Below are 25,209 nucleotides of genomic sequence, written 5' to 3'. Positions count from 1 at the left end.
AGATGTTCTAAATTTTACTCATATGTTTGAAATTTCATAAAGCAAATTTTATAAATTTTTAATCACTTGTTCAAATTCTTAAATCAGATGTTTAAAACATATTACTCACACAAATGTTCTAAATTATTACTCATATGTTCATAATTTTAGTTTGAGTCATATGTTCTAAATTTTAACTCGCATGTTCTAAATTTTTACTCACATGTTCTAAATTTTTACTCATATGTTCAGAATTTTAGTTTGAGGTCACATGTTCTTAATTTTAACTCGCATGTTCTAAATTTTTACTCATATGTTCTAAATTTTAAATCAGTTCTCATATAAGTATGAATTCTCACATATGAACCTATTCTCATCGGATCCCTCCCTTCTTATTTCAATTTAGAAATTATTCTTATTATAATTATTAGTAATTATAATTAATTATAGTGAATTATAATTAATAATAATAATTATATAATGGCGGAATTAATATCAATATTACTGGCCGAATTAATATCCGATGTAAAGGGTTTTTTTTTATATAATTATTATTATTGCTGGAAAAAACATATACATGTAATGGCACCGGTTAACCGGGGCCATTTATATTTACTACAATAATAAAAAAAAAAAACGAGAAGGTTATTGGCATTGGTTAACCGGTGCCAAAAATAAATATCGGTGCCAATGCTTGACTTTTCTTAAAAAAACTGGCATCCCTCAAATGCTCAACGGTTCAAAACCGGTGACATTATTGAGGGGTTTTGAACCGGTGTCAATCTATTTTTTTTCTACTAGAGTGGTGTCAAAGAATTTTTTCCAACTGTAAAGGTTTTAGAATCGCACAATAAATTTACTCACAACAATTTCAAACATGTTTGTAAGGTTTGCAAAGCTAAGTTCAGATTTGCGATATAATTGCATGAACACCAAGCCAAAAGTCATCGAAATCGAAATCAAGATAATTGTGAGTTTTGGTATTTTTTTTTCCTTTAACTATTTCTGATTGATGTACATATTAGCAATAATCTCTTTAAAAATGCTGATTAAGATTTTAGGATTTCGGGATTTCGGGTTTAGGAATTTAGGGCTTAGAGTTTCGAATTTAGGGATCACCACTAAGATTGCAAGGAAAATATTAGATATAGCTTAAATTATTATATTATTTAGCTATTATTTTTTATTTCTCTCTTTGCATTAAAACATATTCTCAAAATATTGTCTTTTTAAAGTGATTTTTAAATTATTTTTCATGTCCCTATTTCATGTAATTTGTTAATTTTCGTTTTCATGTAAATTTTAAAATGAACTTGTCAAGGTTAATTTTTTGGATGCAATTTAGTGTTACAATAAATAAAAAATAATTAAAAAAAGAAAAAAAAACTTACAATTATGTTGAGGATTATGATGATCATCGGCTCTGTGTTAGAGCAATTGAATGGAATATTGAAATTTAGCGTAACAAATAGTGCATGTAAATTTAAGGTGATCATGCTTCGATTTGTTGTGAGTTTTGAAAGATTTGAGAGTTGGAAAGTTCTTTTGACACAAAACGCAAAGTGGCATGAGTCTCTAATGGAAGCTTAAAAAAAGAAAATAGAGGAAGAAGAAGAAGAAAGAGAAAGAGACAGCGAGAACGAGAGCGAGAAGAGAAGAAGGAGAAAGAAAGTGAAGGAATAAAATGAGAGGAAAATAGAGGAGAGGGGGGATTACATCAAGTTCGATCGTTACTTTTAGGATGCGCCGTAGGCCGCTGTGGGTGAAGGTGGAGAAAAGGATGGGGCGGCGGACATCCGCATTAATCTATGAGATAAACGATTATTTAATGGCAATCTCATAAATATATCAACAACTTTTGCGGAATAATTAAAGAACAAACACCAGGATCAATTAAAAATTTCTAAAAAAATTAGAGAGATGTGATACCATGTTAAACTTAAGAACAATTAGAGAAAACGGTTTAGCATTTCGTATTGATATTAACCACATACATATACAGAATACGAAACAAGACCTAGCCTAAAACTCCTAACAAGATAAACTTGAAAAATATACAATATTAACATAATGAAGCAAACCGACTCTAATAATTGCTATTCGGATGATGGTTATTCTTAATACGCACTATGTACAATATCCCTCCATAACAGACCCAACCACGACTGATCCAACAGAACCCCCCCACCACCGCGCCTCACCAGCCAACCTCACTGCTTGGTCCAGCAGACCCCCCCCCCCCCCACCCAATCCCCAAACCCGACCACCTTTAAATCCCAAAATTCCTTTTTCCTTCGCTTTTCTCCACCCCAGCTGACCTCCTCGCCTAACCCTAGCAATCCACCTGAATTCATCCCCTTATGAAAACCACCTGGTGGTAGCCACCACCCAAAAGTTGGCATCCTTGGGAATAGTTGCCCCCACATCCTTAACCTTTTTCTTAGACCTAGCAAATGGGTTATTCGGGTCGGGTCACATTCGGGTCAGTTCATTTCGAGTCAACTAACATTTGGGTGGGTATGGGTCGGGTTTTGGGTTAACTTCAGGTCAGATATCGGGTCGAGTCAGGATCGGGTCAATTTTTGGGTCTGGTATGTTCGGGTCAGGTCAATTTTGGGTCAAGTATATTCGGGTCAGGTCAAAACTAGTCGGGTCATGTTCGGGTTGTTTCATTTGTGGACCAAGCTAAAATCAATAATTTTATAGTGTATATTTCAGTTTATGAGCTTAGCTATGGTTGAAAATGAAGAATTTTAGTTATTTTTTGGCACAAGACATTTTTTGTTCAATTATAAGGTAATTTTAGTTCGGGGGGTATTAGGTCTGTTTGGGTCTTTATCGGGTATGTTCGGGCCATTTTTGGGTATCGGGTCTATTCGGGTCAAACACTTTGGGTCAATTTCAGGTTGGGTCAACTTTGGGTTGGGACAGTTCGAGTGTCGGGTCAGGATCGGGTCAACTTTATTTTCGGGTCAGGTATGGGTCGGGTCATTTTCGGGTCAATGTTTTTGGGTCAATTTTAGGTCATGGGTCGGGTCATTCGGGTTGGGTCAACGGGTCTGGGTCAGGATTTCCAGGTCTACTTCTCCCACCCCATCTCCTCCCCCCGTCTTGAACTCGCCTTTCTTCGACACCGCGCGACGAAATTTTTGACATTGCCTAGTCTGAATTGGGTGAGGGAGGTTTGAACTCTTTTTAATTCGGGTTCGAGCTTTCGGGTAAGGTCTGAATCAGGTGAGGTTGGTTTCTGCCTTTCTGGGCGTGGTGATGACGGCGGAGAAAGAGAGAGTAAGTGGGTGGTTTTAGTGGCTGTTGTGGTGGTGTTGAGGAGGTGGTTGACGGTGGTATTAAGCTTTTGATTTGTAATTTGAATTGGGCCTAGCCTAACAAATTTGAAAATTTTATATTATACATGTTCAAATTGATAGATTTATACTTTCCATCAATCAATATCAATATTTATATACTATAAGACACACCACCAATGACACATGTCATTTCCCGGTGTCTCCTTAATTTTTTTCTGTTTTTTTTGGAAAAAAATTATATATAAGAAACAAATCCTTACCTATATACGGTAATAATATGTTATGGTGTGTAATAGAAGATTTTATGTATTCCAAAAACATATTAACAATTATAAACTTAAGCAATAAAATAAAAAATTCTTAACATAATTTGTGATGTATAGAGCTTTTTTTATTTTATTTTATTTTTTTTAAAGACATATATTATGTGTACTACATTGTGTCAAAAAAAAAAAAAAAAAAAATTAATGTGCTATTTTATTACAACAAGATCATATTTTTTTTTTCTTGAATTTATATAATTTTCACAATTACGAAGCTATTAATTTTAACAATAAAATGTGAATATCAAATCAACAAAGGATATTTTTGTTATTTCCTTGAATAATTTATAATTTATGATTAAAATTTTAATCAATTAATAATATATATAATTAACTATGGAGAAGGCATATATATATATATATATATATATATATTCGGTGAGAATAGGTCCATATGTGAGAATTCATACTTATATGAGAACTGATCTAAAATTTAGAACATGTGAGTAAAAATTTAGAACATAGTGAGTTAAAATTTAGAACATGCGAGTTAAAATTTAGAACATGTCACTCAAATTTAAAATTTTGAACATGGTAAAGTTTTGAGTGAGACGGACTCACGTGAGTCCACCATCTTCATTCTCCTTCTTCCCCTTTCTTTGTCCTCCCTCATCAATGGCGGCCAGATCCTCCACAACTCTCCGCCTCCTCTCAACTTGATGGCGATGAAGCTCCTCCAACTACCCCGTAAATCTACTCTCTCTCCTCCTGAACCTCAATCCAAAACCCTAGAATAGATGAGTTCATCTGATAGCAGCGAAACGAAGAGTATTCTGTCGAAGTTGGGACAAAGAACAAGCCTCTTTCGAAACCTTAATGGATGAAGGAATCTGATTTCCTCCCTTCCACTCACTTCTCATGAATTTCATTCTGTTTGGGCAATATAGTTCTTTGATTTTAGATTAATGGAGAATGAAAAAAAATGTCAAATTGGTTTCCGCCGTTATTGAAGCGACTTTGAAGTGATGATTTTTTTTAATAGTAGATTATCAATTTCAATATATTGTCAGTTTCATTAAATGTTTAGTGTCAGGTATTAGATTAATATTGTCAAGCATTAGATTAGTATGGTCAGGATTAGAAAATTTTATTCAAGAATAAGATTATTTTTATCAGAAATAAGATAATTTTTGTCAGGAATAAGTTTATTTTTATCAGAAATAAGATAATTTTAGTCAGGAATAAGATAATTTTAGTAAGGAATAAGATAATTTTTATCAGGATTAAGACCATTTTAGTCAGGAATTAGAATACTATTGTTAGGTATAAGAATATTAGTGTCATGTATTAGAATATTATTGTCAGATATAAAAATATTAGTGTCATGTATAAGAATATTATTGTCATGTATTAGAATATTACTGTCATGTATTAGAATATTATTGTCAGATATTAAAATATTAGTGTCATGTATAAGAATATTATTGTCAGGTATTAGAATATTACTGTCATATATTTGGTGTTGCGGGCCTCGCGATCGGGTTTAGTTAGCCCACGCCTTTTTGTTGGACTTTTGTTATTGAGCCCGGTCTCAAGTGAGTCCGGTCTCACACAAAACCTTTTGTTTGAACATATGAGTAAAAATTTAGAACATTTATGTGAGTAATATGTTTAGAACATCTGATTTAAGAATTTGAACAAGTGATTAAAAATTTATTAAATTAACTATGGACACTTCAACAATACTTACCAAGAACGATACATGTTGATTATTTCCTACCATCTTTTTTGTTCATCAGCATTTAATTGATATGAATATAACAAATGAAAGTCGAATATTTAATTTAATGTTCATTTAAAAAATAGTTATTGAAAATTACTTCGTACTAACCTAGTGTATGAAATGTTTTAGTTGGATTTGATCACTTTGCTTTTAGATATGGTTTGAATTGTGATTTTGTTATGGTTGATGCAAATATTTATAGGGTGTTATCTAAAACAATGGCTTCAACAATTGGTTACATATCGTCTTATCTAAAACAATCAAAATTCTAAGGAAACCGATTTGATTTTATCCAAGCTTTGGCAAATTCTATATTGATCGGACAAATACCTAATATAATTTGATGTGTTTTGACTTAATTTGATATTAACCCAATCTGATTTTTAACTCAATTTTGATCTGGAAATAACAAATGTAATCTGTTTTGGTTTGACCCGAACTAATATTAAGTCGACATGATTTTAACTCGGTTTGTTTTTAAATTGATTTGAATTTATTACTCCCTCTGTTTTTTATTTGCATCACTTTGGATTGCACAAAATTTTAGCAGAGTAATATAATATTGTGAGTGGGTGAATAAGATAGGGACCATGAAAGAGAAAGTATGTGAGAGATATATATTTTTATTATTTTAGTGAGGACCACGAAAAAAAAGAGAAATGATAAAATATAGTATAAAATTATCAAATATAGAAGTGATGCATTTAAAAAAAAAAAACCTCAAAAAGGAAAGTGATGTAAATAATTTTTTTTTTTTTTTAAAAAAAAGTGCATAAGAAAAAGTATATGCAAATTGTTTACCGTTAAAAACCATATGCAAATTAACTCATCCCTAATATATACAATTACCTCACCCCTAAATAAATTGCTCATTCCTAAATAATTCACTCTCCCCCTTAAAAAATCAAATACAAATTATAGGCTACCTTAAATGACTTTGAATGATAGGCTACCCTTTCATCAAAAAACCATAACCATTTCTCAAGGAAAAACATTTTCACAGTGAGTTACACTTACACTTTATAATATAATTAGACTTTACAAGATGAAAATCAAATTACACTTTAAAGTATCCATTAATAACGATTGTTAAAAACTCTAAAAACTAAACTAATTGCAAAAACCTTATTACTAGTGCTAAAAAGTTAAACTCATTGCAAAGCATTATCCTTCTTACCAATTGATTACATTAATGAAAACATAACTATCTAAAATTAGGTAAATTTATTCCCGTAAAAAAATATAAGGTAAATTTATTGACTTGAATTTTTTTTCATGTAAATTTTTCTAGAGAACGCTGGTCTAAGGGTCTGTCCACTTCAGCTTAATTTAAGTTCAGTTCAATTCATTTTAGCTCCAATCAGTTCAGTTCAGTTCAACTCCTAATTTCCTTCTCTCATAAAATATTCATTTCAACTTTATTTAGTTCAGTTCAGCTCCAATCAGTTCAGTTCAGTTCAACTCCTAATTTCCTTCTCTCATAAAATATTCATTTCAGCTTTATTTAGTTCAATTTAGCTCCAATCAGTTCAGTTCAGTTCAGCTCAGCTCCAATCATTTCAGTTCAGTTCAGCTCAGCTCCAATCATTTCAGTTCTGTTCAGCTCAGTAAATGTAAACAAGCCCTAAGTAGGTAATGATAGAACATATTACCACATAAATGGGTATTATTACAAAACTGAACAACAAAGGGCTACATCACCCTTGTTAAGACCTTAGTTCACCTTATTTTTACTTTTACTTATTTCAGAAAAAATAAGTTCAGATCAGATCAGATCAGAAAAAATAAATTCAGATCAGAAAAAATAAGTTCAGTTCAGATCATCATTTTATGTGCAGTTTTTTTATCGCTAAATATCTTTAATTTCGTAATAAAAAAAAGTATGAAAGTTAAATATTAATAAAATACACATTATTACGAATCTAACAAGAACCCATATGATATATTTTATCCGTATAGATTATCGTATATTTAAGGTCAAAGTTTGGTCAAATTTGACATACAGATCAGACCAGATCATATCACACCAAATCAGATAAGTTCAGATAAGCACAAATAAGGTGAACCAAACAAGACCTAACAAGCTAATTACCCTAGTAAACTGATAATAGCCGGCACCATTAAAGCATTTTCTCAACTTTGTGTTTCTTCATCAGAAATTTTTTTCTCCTCCAGTGGTGCCTAATACTTTCATGAAAGCCTAGGAGATCGAATGGTTAATATATGTGGTGTGTTGCCTTTATATATGATAAACACACGTCTATGGTAGCCTCATCCCCATTTAAAGGAGGCTCGATCCACCCTTTACTTTGGAACCCAAATCTTTATATTTCATTCACGATCTTCTCTAAAACCTGCAGCAAGCAATTCGGTTAACCAAATAATCACTTTTAGTCATGCAGAACAACATGAGCTACAATATCTTTTGACTAACAATATAAACTATGTATGTGCCATACACAATTTATTTTTTATTATTTCTCTCTCCTACAAACAAATAAATATAGCCCACTAACTATACTTTATATTATAAAATTCGCCTTTTGGTCTCCTTACAATTGTTCTTTAATTTTATATAACACCTAGTGTTATGTTGCGATTAATACAAAACAAAAGGAGTTATAATTTACTCACCCCTAAATATCATTCACAATTGTGTCACCTATAAATAAATTTGCATTGATGGCTAATAGGTCATTCAAAACTTATAGGTCATCCTTTCATATAAGGGGGGAAGAAAAAAGTACTCCGTAACAACTTTTGGGTAATAGACCATCCTTTCATAAAAAAATACAATAATTCTATAAGAAAAAGTATTTTCTTCCTTAAAAAAAAAAAAAAAAAAAAAAAAAAAAAAAAAATTCACTATGTATCACACTTGTACTTTGCAAAGTTATAATTGGATTACACTTGAACTTTGCAAAATTATAATTAGATTACACTTGTACTTTGCAGAGTTATAATTAGATTTACTTGTACTTTGCAAAGCTATAATTAGATTATCCCGGCCACGCGCTAATCACCCTTCTTGGCAGCCACTTCTGCTTACACAAGTAAAAACATGGACTAGTTTTGAGTAAAAGGACTTCAATTGGTAATGTCAAATGTAATTGGAGGAAATGTGAACAGTGTACAAACCTCACAAGAATGCAAATTTCCAAATGATTTAGGAGCAACTAATGATGGTGTGTTGAGATAGAAGCAGTCTTTCCTTGTTTTCTTGGGAGGTAATTGAGAGAAAGGGATTATTATATGCCTGATGAAGCTTGTCTTTCTCTTATGCCAGCTTGTTGAAGTTATGGAAAGTCTCAGTAAATTTTGTCTCTATTTCCTTCAAACTCTTCTTCTTAAGCCAAGCAGGGATTATTATATGCCTGATCAAGCACGGTTGTCAGGTTTGAGACAAGCTTGCCAGCCTTCCGAGCTATTTCTGCTTCAAGCTCGGACACTGTTTTTACATCTCCAATCTTCTGCAAATGCTCCCCAATAATCCCAGGTGAATCATAATCATCAGCACGAGCAACCCAGGCATACAACCCAAACTTTTCAGTATCCTTTGCTTGCCAATGCTGTTTTCCATGCTGATTTAGTTCATATTCTTTCTCAAATACCAATGCATTGTTCAAACCCAGCCAATCTTTGTTGAATTCCACTACAGCAGTACCAGAATGGCCTCTAAAGTTCCACAAGGGATGGACTCTCTTGGGATTGAACCCTCTAGCTCTCAACTCATCCCTCAGCTTTGAACCACTTTCCCCCACAAACCGGCCCTCTCTGTACCGAGTAGGAATGTTAACCACTACTCCTGTCCTAGGCCATACAAACTTGTCATCATGGTCACAATCAACCACATGAGCATCACCATTAGCCTGTTTCAACAAGCTAGCTTGCTTTCGCACTTCATCTTCCAAAAATCAAGCTAGCCCAAGATGATTGCCTTCTCCCTTGCCTCCTTCCTTTTTTTTTTCTTTTTTTTTTTTTTTTTTTTTTTTTTTTGGAGCTAGCATTTCCAATCCCCGAAGCATGCTGAAGTAATTCTTTGTACAGAAAATCCCGCTTCCTTTTCCCAAGGCAATATGGCCAAGTATACTTTTCTTCTGAGACTTTGAGTTTGGAACTTCCTTACTTAAGATCTTCAAAAGTTGTCTCCATACTCTTCAATTTCAGATTCACTAATGTCAGTATCCTCCTCTTCAGAGCAGTGAGACATGATTTTCTCACCTCTTCGTGATCACAGCACAAACTCAACAAGCCTGTAAATAAGATACAATGTGGGGCATATTTCAGAACTTGGAAACACCAAAAACAGGGGTACTCACTACATTAACAGCCTCTAATTCAAACAAAAACCACCCAATTGAAGCAAAAAGAAGACATTTCTCATTTCCTATTATTGTAAAACAACCCTCCCCACCCCCACCCTTTACCTTCTATTTAACCATTGAAGCAAAAAGAAGACATTTCTCATTTCCTATTATTGTAAAACAACCCTCCCCACCCCCACCCTTTACCTTCTATTTAACCATGGTTCACCAAAAAACAAACTGTTAAGAATGCAGCCAAATCCACTACAAACCAGAAAACCCTTAACAAAAACCTCGTCATTTAGAGTCGAATATCGTTTTGATTCTTTCACATACATTACATATCAGAAAGCCCATAATCAAAACCTCATCATATAGCGTCTTATATTGTATCGAAACCTATTCAGCATATCACCTTTGTACATTTAGTCAGTAGACAACAACCAAGCAAATATTATTCAAAAATTTTCCCTCTAGTTCCCTTCGACACCTTAGACTGCTCGATTTCTGCCAAATCTTCTCCTACTAACCATACCTGCATTCAACAAAATATCACTCCCTTCGTCCCTTAATAAGTAAAACAGAATTCAACCCCTTTAGCCCATTACACAAGAGCTTTAAACCATGTCAATTGGCTAGCTAATTATCATTAGAAGTTGTTTTTGCTATATCACAAAAAAAATAAAGAAAAAAAAAAAAAATCAACCTAATATGCTCCTGAATAAGCTAAAAGTAACTACCTTCTGATTGTAGCCTTTTGCTGAAAGGGTCAGATTATTGCCAGCTTCAATTGTCAGGGATTTTTTAAGTTTTTCATATTCAGCCTTTTTGATGGTAGTAACCTAAGTATGAAATGAAATGCATAGGTTATACAGTAATATGTTACAATTTCACTAAATTTATCATGTAAGATCAGTGTGGTAATTACCTGGATGCCCTTGTGACAAAGTGCGGAGACAATTGAATAATAAACCTTTGAAAGCCGACCCCTAAACAGAACTTGAGAAGTTCCCACTGGGATACTATAAAGCTGCGACAGCTAAGCTACTACCATCTACCACTTTCACTTTGAGCTTAGGGTGCCTTTCCAAGTAGATTTCGCCATTTCTATTGAAATGCTCCCCCTGAGATAACAGTGATCATAAGATAAGTACTTAGCTATATACGCATTGGTTTTATATAACAGAAGATAAAAGAATCATAAGTAAACTTGTCTGATTCAAAAGTCCTAAGCTCACTACATTGATCCCTTTTTCCTCTGCCTCAAGTATGGCTTCTTCGATCAACTTGTTGATAGCCTCTCACTGCCATTGTAAACAGAGAAGATGAGGGTACCTGAGCCTTTTGTAGACCATCAGAAGCTTCTAGAATAACTTTCCGCTCCATACAAATGTCAGTTGACTGCAACCGTCTCTTGAAATGTAGTGATGCTTAGCCAATTTCACCAAGAACAAGGTAACAGCTAGAAGCCTAGACCAACGGAAAATAAGATATGTGAAAGCCCTGTAGAAAAAATTACATTAACCCATGTTTTTATCCCACCGCAAGCACCATAGACAAGCATCAATTAGATAAAAACATGTATAACTTATAGTCTAACACAAATAATAAAAAAGAAATAAATAAAAAAAAGGCAAAGATGAAAAATTAAATACCAACTTTAATAAACCTGATAGTACGAAAAGGTTGTTTGAATCGACATTGTTCTGACAGCTATCGAAAGAGCACTCATGGTTCTCCTCGAGAAGCACCAAAAGGGCGTTTAAATTGAGTGTCATTGAAGCTCTCATCTTGTAATCTCATCATTTCTGCAATCACACAAAAATTCATCAAAAACCTGCAAAATCTACAAACCCCACAACCATAATTCAATTCTGAACCTTTCTGCTTCTCCAATGATTCGGCAAATAGCCAAATAGTTTGCAGAGTCGCCTAAAGGGTGATAAGCTTCTTCAATCAAACAAGCAAACAGTCAATCAATCAATCAATCAATCAAAGCCTTAATCCCAAAAGTGGGGTCGGCTAACATGAACCAAATTTGATTATTCCGTGTAGTCATCAACATAAATCTTTCTCCTCCATCCCTTACGATCCAAAACTTCATCCTCACGTAAATCCATGCACTTCATATCCTTCCTCACTCCTTCCAACCAAGTCATCTTTGGTCTCCCTCTTCCTCGTTTAATCCCTCCATGGTCCCACTCTTCCACTCTTCGCACCGGTGCACCCTCGGGTCTCCGTCTTACATGTCCAAACCAACGCAGACGATTTTCCCTTAATTTATCTACAATGCCCGCCACACCTACTTTCTTGCGAATAACCTCATTTCTGATTCTATCTCTTAAAGTGTTTCCACACATCCACCTTAACATGCGCATTTCCGTAACCTCCATCTTTTTAATATGCTCTTTCTTAGAAGCCCAACATTCTGTACCATAGAGCAACACTGGTCTTATGGCAGTCCTGTAGAATTTTCCCTTCAACTTTAAGGGAATGCTGCGGTCGCATAACACTCCCGTGGCCGCTCTCCATTTAAGCCACCCTGACTTAATCCTGTGGGTAAGCAAACAGTATACAGTTAAATAACCAAACCTGTGCAGCCATTTGCTCAGAATCAGAATTTGCAAAGTCGCCTAAATTCTCCCAATTCTTCACCAAACCTTGTAGTTAATTAAATCACAATAAATAAAAATTCAACAATAAATAACTCAAAATTCAGCCCCAAAATTACACAATCAACCTTACAGTCGAAGCGTTCTTCATTTTGACGTATTAGTTGAAAGGGAAAAGAGAGCCTGGTCGACCGCGAAATAATATCACAATCAGCAATCAGCAGTAATTGAATTAGACAATTAACTACAAACAGCATGAACTTCAAGAGCAATATCAATAACAATGAAGCACACCAATCCTTGGCTAAAATACACCAAAATCATGTTCTAGCCACGATTAAGGACGATCCAATGAAGATTTTGGACACAGTTTTGGATACTATATGACTCAATGATCTAAAAAAAACAATAAGATACATGACTAAACCTGGTAAAAATTCTCTAGAAAACTCAAAAGCACAGAAACCAAACAAAAAAACCAAATATGTCATTCTTCTATTGGTACTGAGGCTAAGCTCCTCTTATCATGCTTCTATTGGTACGGACCAAATACATTTCTCTCAATGGGAGGGATACCTTCCAATCTATGAGATGAATAGAAAAGGCAAATAACTTTTTCATCTTTAATACACAATGTCCAGCTTCTCCTACATCATTTATCCTCCTCCAACTGTCTACTGTAGTTTCATATGAAGTTAATAGTTCATTTTCAGCTTCCACAAAGATACAAAAACCTAATTTTGTTACATGTAGTGTATTACACACAACAAATTCTAGACATTATACTTTATTCACTTTTCATGTGTATACCCCTATCACTTTTTGATATATTCTATGTTTTTATACGTAATTATTCCATCTAGAACAAATTTAAGAGCATTTGCTTTCCTAGACCATTATCAAAATACATTGTTTCCCTTACACATAATCTGTCTGTTATTTCCTTAATAATTATTTTATTTTCAACAAATATAGTAACTGGTAGGAAATAAGTTATAGAGTAAACCACTATAAAGATCCAACTTACTGCATCAAACTTAAAATATAAGTGTCTAAATAGCTTCATACAATATTAAATCTAAGAACAAAGTAGAATTAATTATAGTCATCAATCAATCAATCAATCAATCAAAGCCTTAATCCCAAAAGTGGGGTCGGCTAACATGAACCAAATTTGATTATTCCGTGTAGTCATCAACATAGATCTTTCTCCTCCATCCCTTACGATCCAAAGCTTCATCCTCATGTAAATCCATGCACTTCATATCCTTCCTAACTCCTTCCAACCAAGTCATTTTTGGTCTCCCTGGGAATAACCTCATTTATGATTCTATCTCTTTAAGTGTTTCCACACATCCACCTTAACATGCGCATTTCCGTAACCTCCATCTTTTTAATAAGCTCTTTCTTAGAAGCCCAACAATCAATAAATCTCCTATTTTGTTTTGTTCCACAATGACCATCAAGTCTCCAACACCCATATTAAAAGGGACATCCCCAAATATAAAGGTAACAGTTACGGAATAAAATAACATTATGAGATCAAACAATATTTTAAAAAATCAAGGATTGTACCTCGCCATGATTAAGGCCCATGCCATTGTGCATAAAATTTATATCAGGCTGAACTAAAGAGTAATTCGGGACATCATTACCAAGCAACTCTGAGATCATGAACCCATACCCATTGTGACCATCTGGATTCTCATCAGCATTTTGTGGATTTTGAAAGCTCTCCATGCTTGAGATGCCAGCTTCAGTGATGTTCATTAATGGAACAAAAGCAATCTCATCAACACATAAACTACAGCAACACATTGTTTGAAATTAAGAAGCATGATCAAATTTGATTACTATAGCTACCCATAAACTACAGCAACAAATTATTTGAAATTATCATGATTTGTCATACTTAGGCCAAATGTAGGCAGGCTATGTCCCTTGTTAGCCCAAGAAAAGGTTAATTAATTTGAACATAGGCAGTATTTTCCTCAACCAACAGGCACAATCCAGTCAACTCTTTAGACTACAAATGGGTAAGAGAAAAACATGTAGGAGCCATCAATAAAAATCATAAAATCGAAAAGTGTATATTTTAAAACCATGTATGATGGGTTTCTTAAACATCCTAGACTATGCATGTGAAAGGAAGTGCTCAATGCAAATATCACCTTATCATGCAGAGATTTAGTTGTCACCTCAAGGCTTAATTCAATTCTCTGATTTACAAAGGCACATAACCAAACAAACTAAACAATCTACAACGACTACAGTAGTACATATGTCTAATACTTCAATCCATGGAAGAGTTTTACTTCACCTTACAGTATCTATTATGATTTATAGTCTCCTCCTTGACTCGACCGAGTTGAGCTTGAACTCACTCACAAAGCTCCATCTTCTTCTTCTCAATCTCCTCTTTTGCCCTGAAATTCTACAAAGCAGAGCAAAATTAAGGTGTATGATCATTCTCATAACAAACTATAAACCTATCAAATTCAGTGGTTAAAACCTAGCAAATAATTTGGTAAAGCAAATAGGGTATATAATTGTATGATATGATTCACGCTCTTTCTTTTCTAGTCATGGAGAATTATCTTATACCCATTCTTTGCATCAGCATTCACCTTTTGAAGTAGCTATAGCAATATCCCTGAGCCGCATCCCATTGCTACATGAAAGCCCCGTAGAAATAATTACACTTACCCATGATTTAATCCCACCGCATGCACCTACACAGACACCAGAATCATAGCTTAGTATCTTCTGCATAAGGCGAAAGGCCCTGAGAGCATAGTAGCATACATGATACATATACAGCAAACCAACAAGTATTTGCCAGTATAATCTTTAGAATTACAAAGTCCAAAATTCAAATCATACAATTACAAAGAAATTGGAAAGTGATAAACACACGATTACTAATATTAATAATATATAAGAATATACGATAAAAATAGAAATTTCTGACCTCGACTTTCAAGGGCCAGCATGAGCCACTGAGTAACGATCAATAAGCGCTAACAAAAGAGCTCCCACCAAAAAAAATCTAAACCTGCAAAATTACCAACAATATAGAATTTTTAAGGATCAAACCATGCAATGAGAGTTGGCATTGCACATCATTCATCAAAAAACAACTATTGTCAAAGGCTCAAAGAATAACCAAAGAGCTTCCATTAAAATAACTATCAAGTATCAGCTTATACCTCAGCTACCCAAATTAGCCTTTTAAAACTTTTCAAGCAAGCATTGCACAACATTCATCCAAAATCTGTTGGTCATACCCTCAAAGCACTTCCTCTCAACAATGGTAGACAATTAGACATCAAATAAACTACCATCAAACGAACAGAGTTTCACTTGCAATTTAGGGCTGCATTTCTGGCAATAATATAATTTCAGAAGCTCAAGAAAGTTGATCGAACAACTTTAAAAGTCAAAAGGCAAGAAAAGGAGAAATCGAAGGAGCTTCAATTGAAGTTAAAGGCAACAACACTAAATTAGCTACAGTAACAACTAGTTCAAACAAACAAGATTAACGTTTGAAAAGGAAATATGAGTTTAGAAACCAATAACTTCCTTTACTCCTCCAAAGTTAGTGACTATAGAATGATTTATTCACCTATTAATTCAAAGGATCAAAGCATCACAGGAGAAACAGCTAAATTCGAACATTAAGTCATTAAGTAGTCAAATTCACACAATAAATTAAACTAAATAGTGCCTCATAAAATAGCTATCAACCAATGCATATAAAAACTGCAGTTAAGATGTCAAAAGGGTTTTACTTGAAGGTGCGTTTGCTGTCAGCATCCTCTGGAGGTTCTTCTACAACATAGCACAAAAGCTACTCCACCTGAGCTCTGTCCCATAAGCTGGAGGAATTTTACAAATCAAAAAGATTTTTAAAAACAGAAACACATAGGATATCTGCAACTTGACCAGGGAACAAACTTGAACAATTATGACAAAGGTAGATGGAAACAATAAAGGAAATGACAAACATCACTTTGAAATGAATCACTTACAAGTTAATCAAGCGGCTGTTCAAAGCTTTGCATTCTTGGATTATTTCTTCTTCATCCAATAGCTCTTCCAAAGTGAAGTTGTCCTTGTCTAATATTGCATCAACCTAGACAAAGATAAAGATCAAGCGTCAACAACAGAAGCAGTGAGTAAATCAGATTGAATACTAAGTTATTTGGGCAACTATAATAAATATTCATTCCAAGTTATTACTGACCCAAAACCATTATTGATCACCAAGGAACCAGCGTATAAAGTATATCTCTTAACAATATAAAAGAATGCCACTCATGGAAGTCTCGATGCAAAGACTTTACTTATTCCTGAGGTTCACATTGCATTTTAATTTCAATCTTTAAGGTTATAAGCAACTCTTTAAAGATGTGACAGAATTCAACAGGAAAGTTAATCGATATTTATCCAAGCAAAAGTGTAGAAAAAGAATTTTAAAGCCCTATACCCAAAAAAAATAATCCAGATCATAGAAAAGGGAGAAGAATTAAAACCCTCTTGCTTCCATTAAAGAATTCAATCCGGGTTGTTTAGAGATGATAGAAATTTGTGACCCACTTGCCAATACAGCACATCATACTGGCACAATTACGGTTCAAATTGCAACCAATTTACATATGAATTAGCAGCATAAACATTGATTAATACAAAACAAAATAGCATTATTAAATATGAATACAATATCGCCTATGCCACAAATAAGCATCAATCCATAACATCACATCAAAACACATTTTGACTTAAATTGCAATCCAATTACATAAAATCAACACCATAAACTTACAATACTAATCAGATATGATGTCTACTTGTAATAATAACAGTAGACTTCGTAATTATAAGTTCGGTTGCAGTCAAATGCATATAAATCAACACCATAAAGTTACAATATAAATCAGATACTATGATATAGTAGAAATTCTCACCATTTAGGACCATTCTTTTTTAGCTTTAATTTATGTTTGGGCCTAATTATTCATAGGCAAAAACCATAACCACTAATATAATTGAAACCCATCAATTTAGGTTCTAACATACCGAATTGAAAACCACAATAGTAGTTGCATAAATTAATCGGTTGAAGTAAAATAACGATCCAATTCGATCAAATAAACAAGCAAAGATAAAATTCAGAAATCAAACCAATCATTAAAATAGGATCAAAATGCATAAAATCAGAGTAAAATTATAATAGAGTCCTTTAAGAATACTTAAAATATGATAAAGACTTGCAGGATATAGATTATAGTAAAACAATAATCCAATACTATCAAATAAACAAGCAAAGATAAAATTCAGATATCAAACCGATCAATAAAAAAAGAATCAAAATGCTGAAAATCAAAGCAAAAAAATAATAAGGTTACAGGATATAGATTAAAGAAATTTGATATCACCCACTTAATTCAAAGACGAATCCTTTCATTACATCAAAGAGCCCCCTTTTGAACAGAATTTCTTGTTTAATTGGTGATAAAGCAGATATAACCCAAAAAATAGAAGTAACCAGAAGGTATTACACTCGTATTCTGTAATTGATTTTATGTAATTTGATAGTTGACCTGCGTCTCAAAAAAAGAAGTTAACCTCAGAAGCTTTATCAATGGAAGAGTGAAAACCCAGAAGGCCCTTCAATGGAAAATTTCTCCTTTCTATCTTCCCTTACGGCCCTACAAAAAGTCAAACCCAGATTATAAAAATTCTCTTTGGTAACACTATAGTTTTTACATTTTTCAGTGGTGACTTGCGAAAAATCTTAATATCTTTGGTAAACCTTAACTATGGATTACCAAAGAGAATATGTATTTTAATATAAATTCACTAACTATGGTCAATATCTTTTATTTTTTAATAATTAATTATAAAAAAAAAAACACAAACCTTTTCTCCACTCAGACACCGGCTCATACCACCCAGACCACCAATCCACCACCAACCCAAAACTCCAAATGCCAAAACCACCGTCAGTGACCACCCTCTCTCTCCTCTGACCGAACATTCTCCTCCTACCGCCGGTGACCCCCTCCTTTTTCTCCTGTGACCAAGCCTCTTCTCCTCCCATCGCCGGTGTTCCCTTCCTTACCGGCGAAAAACGCCCCTTCAACAATCGAACAAAAGAAACCCTAAAATCGAGCAAAAATAACCCTCAAAGGGAAATCAAACCCTAAAACCGAGCAAAATCGCACCCTAAAGCTTTGAAAATTTGAGGAATTAATCTGATTTCATTTAAGGAAAAGAGATTGAGAATTTGAGGATTTTCGAGGGGGATATCGGGGTTGGGGAGTTGGTTTCGGCCATTGTGACTATAACAATGCATTATAGAATACCCGAGCTTCTGTATATCTTCGACAATTGAAATAAGACTAAGAAAGTTATCCTAGACACTCTGAGAATAAATTGTACATATTGTGAAGCAAAATGAAACAAAAGGTAAAGAACTTGACTACTTAGCATTTGTGTTTAACAGTAAGAGAAGAATTTAAAGAACATAATCTCTTCCTTAACTATACTATAAAGAGGTCATCTTAGACTATTTAGCTGAATTTGCAACAGATTTGAATCTCACTATCTCAAAATTCTAAGTTCTGGCAAAAACATTAGTAATTTAGTAGCAATAGGATTAAGCCTTAGAATCGGCATTAGTAGTTTTTGAAACAAATTTGAGATAAAAGACCTTAGAATCGGAATTAGTAGCAATAGGAATAAGCCTTGAGTCCAGAAGCCTAAATAGTTTCTAAAAACAATGTTTTGGAGTTTAGTTTCTGAAAACAATGTTTTGGAGTTTAGTTTCTAAAAACAATGTTTTGGAGTTTATATCAACAAGAAATTATCTCAACAAGAATAGGAAATTATCTCAACAAGAACAGGTAATTATCTGTCAACATGGTTGGAATGCAGTAAAATCTTGAAGCAATTCTAATTCAAAAGAGCCCTGTAAAGACTGGGGTAAACCAACAAAAGAAAATGCTTTACTCTGAAAGATCCTCTGAAAGATGAAAGATTATGGAAACCTGGGAGGAACAAGTGACTGGAATGATATACTAAACCAACAAAAGAAAATGCTTTACTCTGAAAGATCCGCTAAAAGATGAAAGATTATGGAAACCTGGGAGGAACAAGTGACTGGAATGATATACTAAACCAACAAAAGAAAATGCTTTACTCTGAAAGATCCTCTAAAAGATGAAAGATTATGGAAACCTGGGAGGAACAAGTGACTGGAATGATAAACTAATCTAATTTTTTGAAATGCTTTACTCTGAATGGCAACAAATCAGAAAATTCGAACATGAATTTGCCAAAAATAACCTGTATTCAAGATCTATAGGTGCTTTAGAATGCTATGTAATTTCTCATTCAATAATTACCTAAACTTCATACAGTAGGAAGATGAGCAAATACATGAGTACAAAGGTGTACAATGATGATCCCAAAAACAACCATTGAAATACAGTCCTGTTGAATATCTTACTATATGTTTGGTAATTTAATTAGGTAACATGTATGAAACCTTGGATTGAAATGTGTGCATCTGGAAGTCTATCTATAAGGAGGAAAATGCATAAAAAAAATATTTAGAATACCTACATGTGACTGTTTTCTTAACTATTTATTCTTTACTATTGTAGTAGCACAACATAAAAGAATGGATATACCCTAGACAATAATTCACAAAGCTTCATAATCAAATTTCCTCTATTTATAAGTACATTAAAAAGACAATTTACTATCTAACATCAACGTATAAATATTCTACACTCTAATAATGCTTTCTTAGAAAGACTCATTTTCCTCAATTTTATTTTAAAAAATCTAATAGTATCAAAACTGTAATTTAAATTAGTCATGACTCTCTGTTTTATGGTTTTGCTAATATTAGGAAGTAAATTTATGATCGCTCCCCCAGTCCCCCGTTGTGCTTTTATCACTTGTCTTAAAGTTCTTTTACCTCTTTTTCCTTCATCATTGTTGTGCACACTTTCTTTTATATTGCTCCTTCTCCCTATCTCATTTTCCTTTTAATCCTTCCCTTATTTTCTCCCACCCTATTGTTCCTCATCCATTCTTCTTTTATTATTTGAGCATTATACTAAGCCTTTTTCCTAAGCTAATTATCCTCCACCATTTATTAACCTTTTTAATGAGATTTTGATATGTGATCTCTCTCTCTCTCTCTCTCTCTCTCTCTCTCTCTCTCTCTCTCTCTCTCTCTCTCTCTCATCAATACACATATAGCTAGCCTTTTTTTTAAAAAAAAAACAACTTTGCTTTCAATTCCGTCTTTAAGGGATTCTTGAATGTGTTTTTTTCATCTTGTGTGAATAAATAAAGTTAATTAGTTAAATTTAATAAATACCTCCTAAACAATCGTATTACGTACCTGTTTTTTATACTTGTGACTATGGATTTTTAAAAAATGAACTACACTCTAATCATGTATTATGAGAGAGACTCAATATTTTTCTCCACTATTTTACTATTAAAAATATAATAGTATTAAAAGCCTTTTTTCCCTTTTTTTGTAACCATGATACCAAAAGTCAATTCATGTTCGCTCCCCCCTAACCGTTATTACTAAATTGTCTTAAAGTTCATCCTATCTCTTCTTCCCTCATCATTGTTGTGTATATCACCCTATTTCATTCCCTTTTTGTCCCTCCCTTGCTTTCTCCCACCTTCTTGTTCATTCTTCCTTCCTCCCATCCACTATTTTTATGTAGTTTTTAGCGTTTTAGAAAGCCTTTTCCTAAGCTAACTGCCCCCCACCCATTCATTTCACTTTTCTATTCTTCCCTTGGTTTAGGCCACTTTAGTTTTCCTTCAAGACGTTCTATCTGTTTATTAGCAAAACCCATAACAATAAACATGTTCTATCTATCTCTTGATTGTGTCAAGACTTGAGATGGTCACTATATAGAAAATTATGGTCCATCCATGGTATATACCTATCAAAAACAACTTTATGTAACAAGTTGAAACTTCCTACAAAAGAAAATAAATGCATAAACAAGGAATTGAGGTGACATTTTTATACTATATTAGCATAAGAAGTCTCAAGTTACCCAACCACTGTCAACATGCAAACACATAAATTTCTGATGGAGATGTTCAGGCCACTTTTATTACCCATTTGCCTTGAGGCCTCCACTCGAATTAGGATTCAACTAAGGACATAATGTAATAGTAGGCAGATAAAACACACAGATTTTCTTTATACAGGCGAATTTTGGCATGGAATTTGAGGAATTGCAGACAAACTTAAGTTATCAGATAAAACAAATCACACCTTCTTGTTGACATTCCAGCGCCCATTATGGTGGAAAAATTTTCCCCTATTCCACATGTAAGCTGAAACCAAACCAGAAAAAAAATGTGTGAGGAATCCATCTCTAAGTTGTTACTTCAAAATTCATAGAACACAAATGGTGAAATATCACTTGATAACTTTTCGGAATGGAGCAAATGCAACTCAAATAGACTTCCTGCTCACAAGGAGCATAGATAGACAAAGTTGCATAAACTGTAAGGTTATCCCAGGGGAGAGTGTGGTCACCCAACACCGGCTATTGGTAATGACTATTCGTCTGAAAGAGAAGGCGAAGAAAAAAGTTAGACAAGAAGAACCAAGGATAAGATGGTGGACCCTAAGGGATGCAAAAGCTAAGGTTTTTACAGAAAAGGTAATTGAAGAAGCGGATTGGGATGGAGAGGTGGATCCGGACATGACTTGGTTACGAATGAAGAACTGTTTCCTAAGAGTGGCCAAAGAGGTCTTAGGGGAAGTAAGGGGAAGAACTTCGGTACAGAGAGATACTTCGTGGTGGAATGAAGAGGTGAAAGCAGTAATTAAGCAAAAAAGGGAATGCTATCAAGCCTTAGGAAAATGTAGGAGTGATGAAACCTTTGCAGCGTATAAGGAGGCTAAGAGTAAGGCAAAGGCAGCTGTTCGCCAAGCAAAAGAAAAGGCATATCAGGAGGTTTATGAAAAGCTTGATTCCAAGGAGGGAGAAAGGATCATTTATAAGATGGCAAAGAGAAGACAAGAGGCAAGGAAGGATATTGGCATGGTGAAGTGTGTCAAAGATAAGAACCAAATGGTCCTAGTGCAAGAGGAGGGCATCAAGGACAGGTGGAAGGGGTACTTCGATGAATTATTTAATGGAAGTAATGGAGTTGTGATAGGAGATACCTCTATGAGTGATGAAGAAATCAACATGGAGTATGTGCGAAGGATTAGGAGAGTAGAGGTGGAGATTGCACTGAGGAAGATGAAACCTAAGAAGGCGGTTGGCCCTGATGGGGTACCGATAGAGGTGTGGAGGTGTTTGGGTAAGATTGGTATTGATTGGTTAACAAACCTTTTCAACAAGATATGGACGGCTACAAGGATCCCACAAGATTGGAGGAAGAGCACCTTGGTCCCGGTTTATAAAAACAAAGGAGACGCTCAAGATTGTTCTAACTATCGAGGAATTAAGCTTATGAGCCATACTATGAAGTTGTGGGAAAGGGTGATTGAACAAAGGTTGAGGGCATGCACAAGCATTTCAGATAACCAATTTGGTTTTATGCCTGGGAGATCTACTATGGAGGCAATCCATTTGATAAGACAAATGATGGAGTTTTATAGGGTAAAGAAGAAAGATCTTCATATGGTCTTTATTGATTTAGAGAAGGCATATGACAAGGTGCCAAGAGAGATACTTTGGTGGGCAATGTTGAAGAAAGGTATCCCACGAAGGTATGTAGACCTAGTTAAGGATATGTATCGGGATGTGTCAACAAATGTGAGGACATGCGGAGGGTTGACAAAAGATTTCCCTATTACAATCGGATTGCATCAAGGGTCTGCATTAAGCCCTTTTCTTTTTGCAACGGTTCTAGATGAATTAACTAGACCAATTCAAGATGAGGTTCCATGGTGTATGCTGTTCGCAGATGATATCGTTTTGGTGGATGAGACTAAGGATGGGGTTAATGTCAAGTTGGAGCAATGGAGGCAAAGGTTGGAATCTAGAGGGTTTAAGCTAAGTCGGAGTAAGACTGAATATTTGGTATGTCGTTTTGGCACTCAGAGGGGGACAAGCAATGAAGTGGTGAGTTTGGATGGAAAGGATTTGACCATGAGTGAATGTTTTAAGTACCTAGGGTCGATCATCCAGAAGAATGGTGACATTGATCAAGACGTGACCCACAGGATTAAGTCAGGGTGGCTTAAATGGAGAGCGGCCACGGGAGTGTTATGCGACCGCAGCATTCCCTTAAAGTTGAAGGGAAAATTCTACAGGACTGCCATAAGACCAGTGTTGCTCTATGGTACAGAATGTTGGGCTTCTAAGAAAGAGCATATTAAAAAGATGGAGGTTACGGAAATGCGCATGTTAAGGTGGATGTGTGGAAACACTTTAAGAGATAGAATCAGAAATGAGGTTATTCGCAAGAAAGTAGGTGTGGCGGGCATTGTAGATAAATTAAGGGAAAATCGTCTGCGTTGGTTTGGACATGTAAGACGGAGACCCGAGGGTGCACCGGTGCGAAGAGTGGAAGAGTGGGACCATGGAGGGATTAAACGAGGAAGAGGGAGACCAAAGATGACTTGGTTGGAAGGAGTGAGGAAGGATATGAAGTGCATGGATTTACGTGAGGATGAAGTTTTGGATCGTAAGGGATGGAGGAGAAAGATTTATGTTGATGACTACACGGAATAATCAAATTTGGTTCATGTTAGCCGACCCCACTTTTGGGATTAAGGCTTTGATTGATTGATTGATTGACAAATGGTGAAATATGCAATTAGAAGTCACCTCAGGAGCAGGAAGGACAAGGCCGTTGATTTGAGTAAATACACTACTGATTGTGGTTCCACAAGAATGAAGCATAGGTTCAGCAGCAAATTACTGATTTTATTGCATGTCTTAAGTCTTATAGCTTATTAGTGATGTGATATATAGTTTAGAGAGACAAAGAGAGAGAATTATGGCATATACCCCTGGTATTCTTACGCATTGGCCATGGGAGCATCTTGGTAGCTTCTCTTACAAAAGTCATTTAAAGTTTGTAATTCGTATTGGTTTATACAAATGCTCATTGTTTTACTATTACTTTGGCCTTGTTTACTAATGTTATTTTCTTTTCCTGGCCTCCCTGCCTACTACAAGGTAAATTGGGTGAAGACGATTTTTCAAATCATCAAATCAATGAAAATCAAACATGGAAATATAAAAGTAAAAATTGTATTGAGTTGTATAAAAACCTTGTTGAATAATAGAGATCACAACTTCAAAGAAAACCCAAACTTTCCACATAAAATCAAATTCAAAAGCAGAAAATCTGCATTGCCTCAGATGATTGTAACCAGAATTCCCCAAATCACATCTCAAAGGCTCAAACCCCCAATAAGAACCACAGAAACCAGAAAATTTGAAAAATAAAGAAAATTTACCTGGATTCAAATATGGTTAAGAATTATTTTTCTGGGTTTTATGGTGTTCAAGTGGTCGCTGATATTCTCGTCTTCCTCCAAATCTTCGATCAACCGCTACCACGACCGCCTTCTCCCACCATTCAAAATTTGTCTTCCCTCCCTCCGATCTACTATACTGTCCTATGTCATATTTTCAATTTCATCATGTGAAAAACGAAAAAGTTGTACCAATAATTATATCCACAACCTCCAGTTTCATCAAATTTCACCTCAAAAATACCAAATAAAATTTCAAAACTCCAAAAATTCATAATCCTTAAAAAAAAAAAAAAAAACCCAACACACATTTAACCTAACTTAAACAGAAGAAAAAACAGAGAAAAGTCTAGAAAAAACAGAGAATGAATGAGTGAGGAGAGAGAATGGTGGCAAGTAGAGATTTGGCTACGAGGGAAGTCTAGAAAAGGAAGGAAAACTTTATTAAAAAAAGTATG

General features: G+C 34.5%; 1 long non-coding RNA gene across 1 annotated transcript; it reads right to left on the bottom strand.

The window, feature by feature from the left end:
* Positions 1-7,997: 7,997 nt before the first annotated feature.
* LOC145595526 (uncharacterized) lies at positions 7,998-25,181 on the bottom strand. The gene is made up of 15 exons (XR_014102972.1): positions 24,734-25,181; positions 21,578-21,639; positions 17,692-17,960; positions 16,281-16,384; positions 16,041-16,127; positions 15,221-15,304; positions 14,854-14,981; positions 14,570-14,683; positions 13,825-14,053; positions 11,307-12,432; positions 10,879-11,140; positions 10,566-10,761; positions 10,378-10,479; positions 8,472-9,586; positions 7,998-8,374 (listed from the first exon to the last, which is right to left on the bottom strand). It is a non-coding gene; the product is annotated as an uncharacterized LOC145595526 (long non-coding RNA).
* Between the last annotated feature and the right edge of the window lie 28 nt (positions 25,182-25,209).

The sequence above is a fragment of the Chenopodium album genome, chromosome 2 (genome assembly GCF_948465745.1).
Source record: "Chenopodium album chromosome 2, dcCheAlbu1.1, whole genome shotgun sequence".
NCBI classification, from domain to species: Eukaryota; Viridiplantae; Streptophyta; class Magnoliopsida; order Caryophyllales; family Amaranthaceae; genus Chenopodium; species Chenopodium album.
This window is presented reverse-complemented; position numbering and strand designations above follow the sequence as displayed.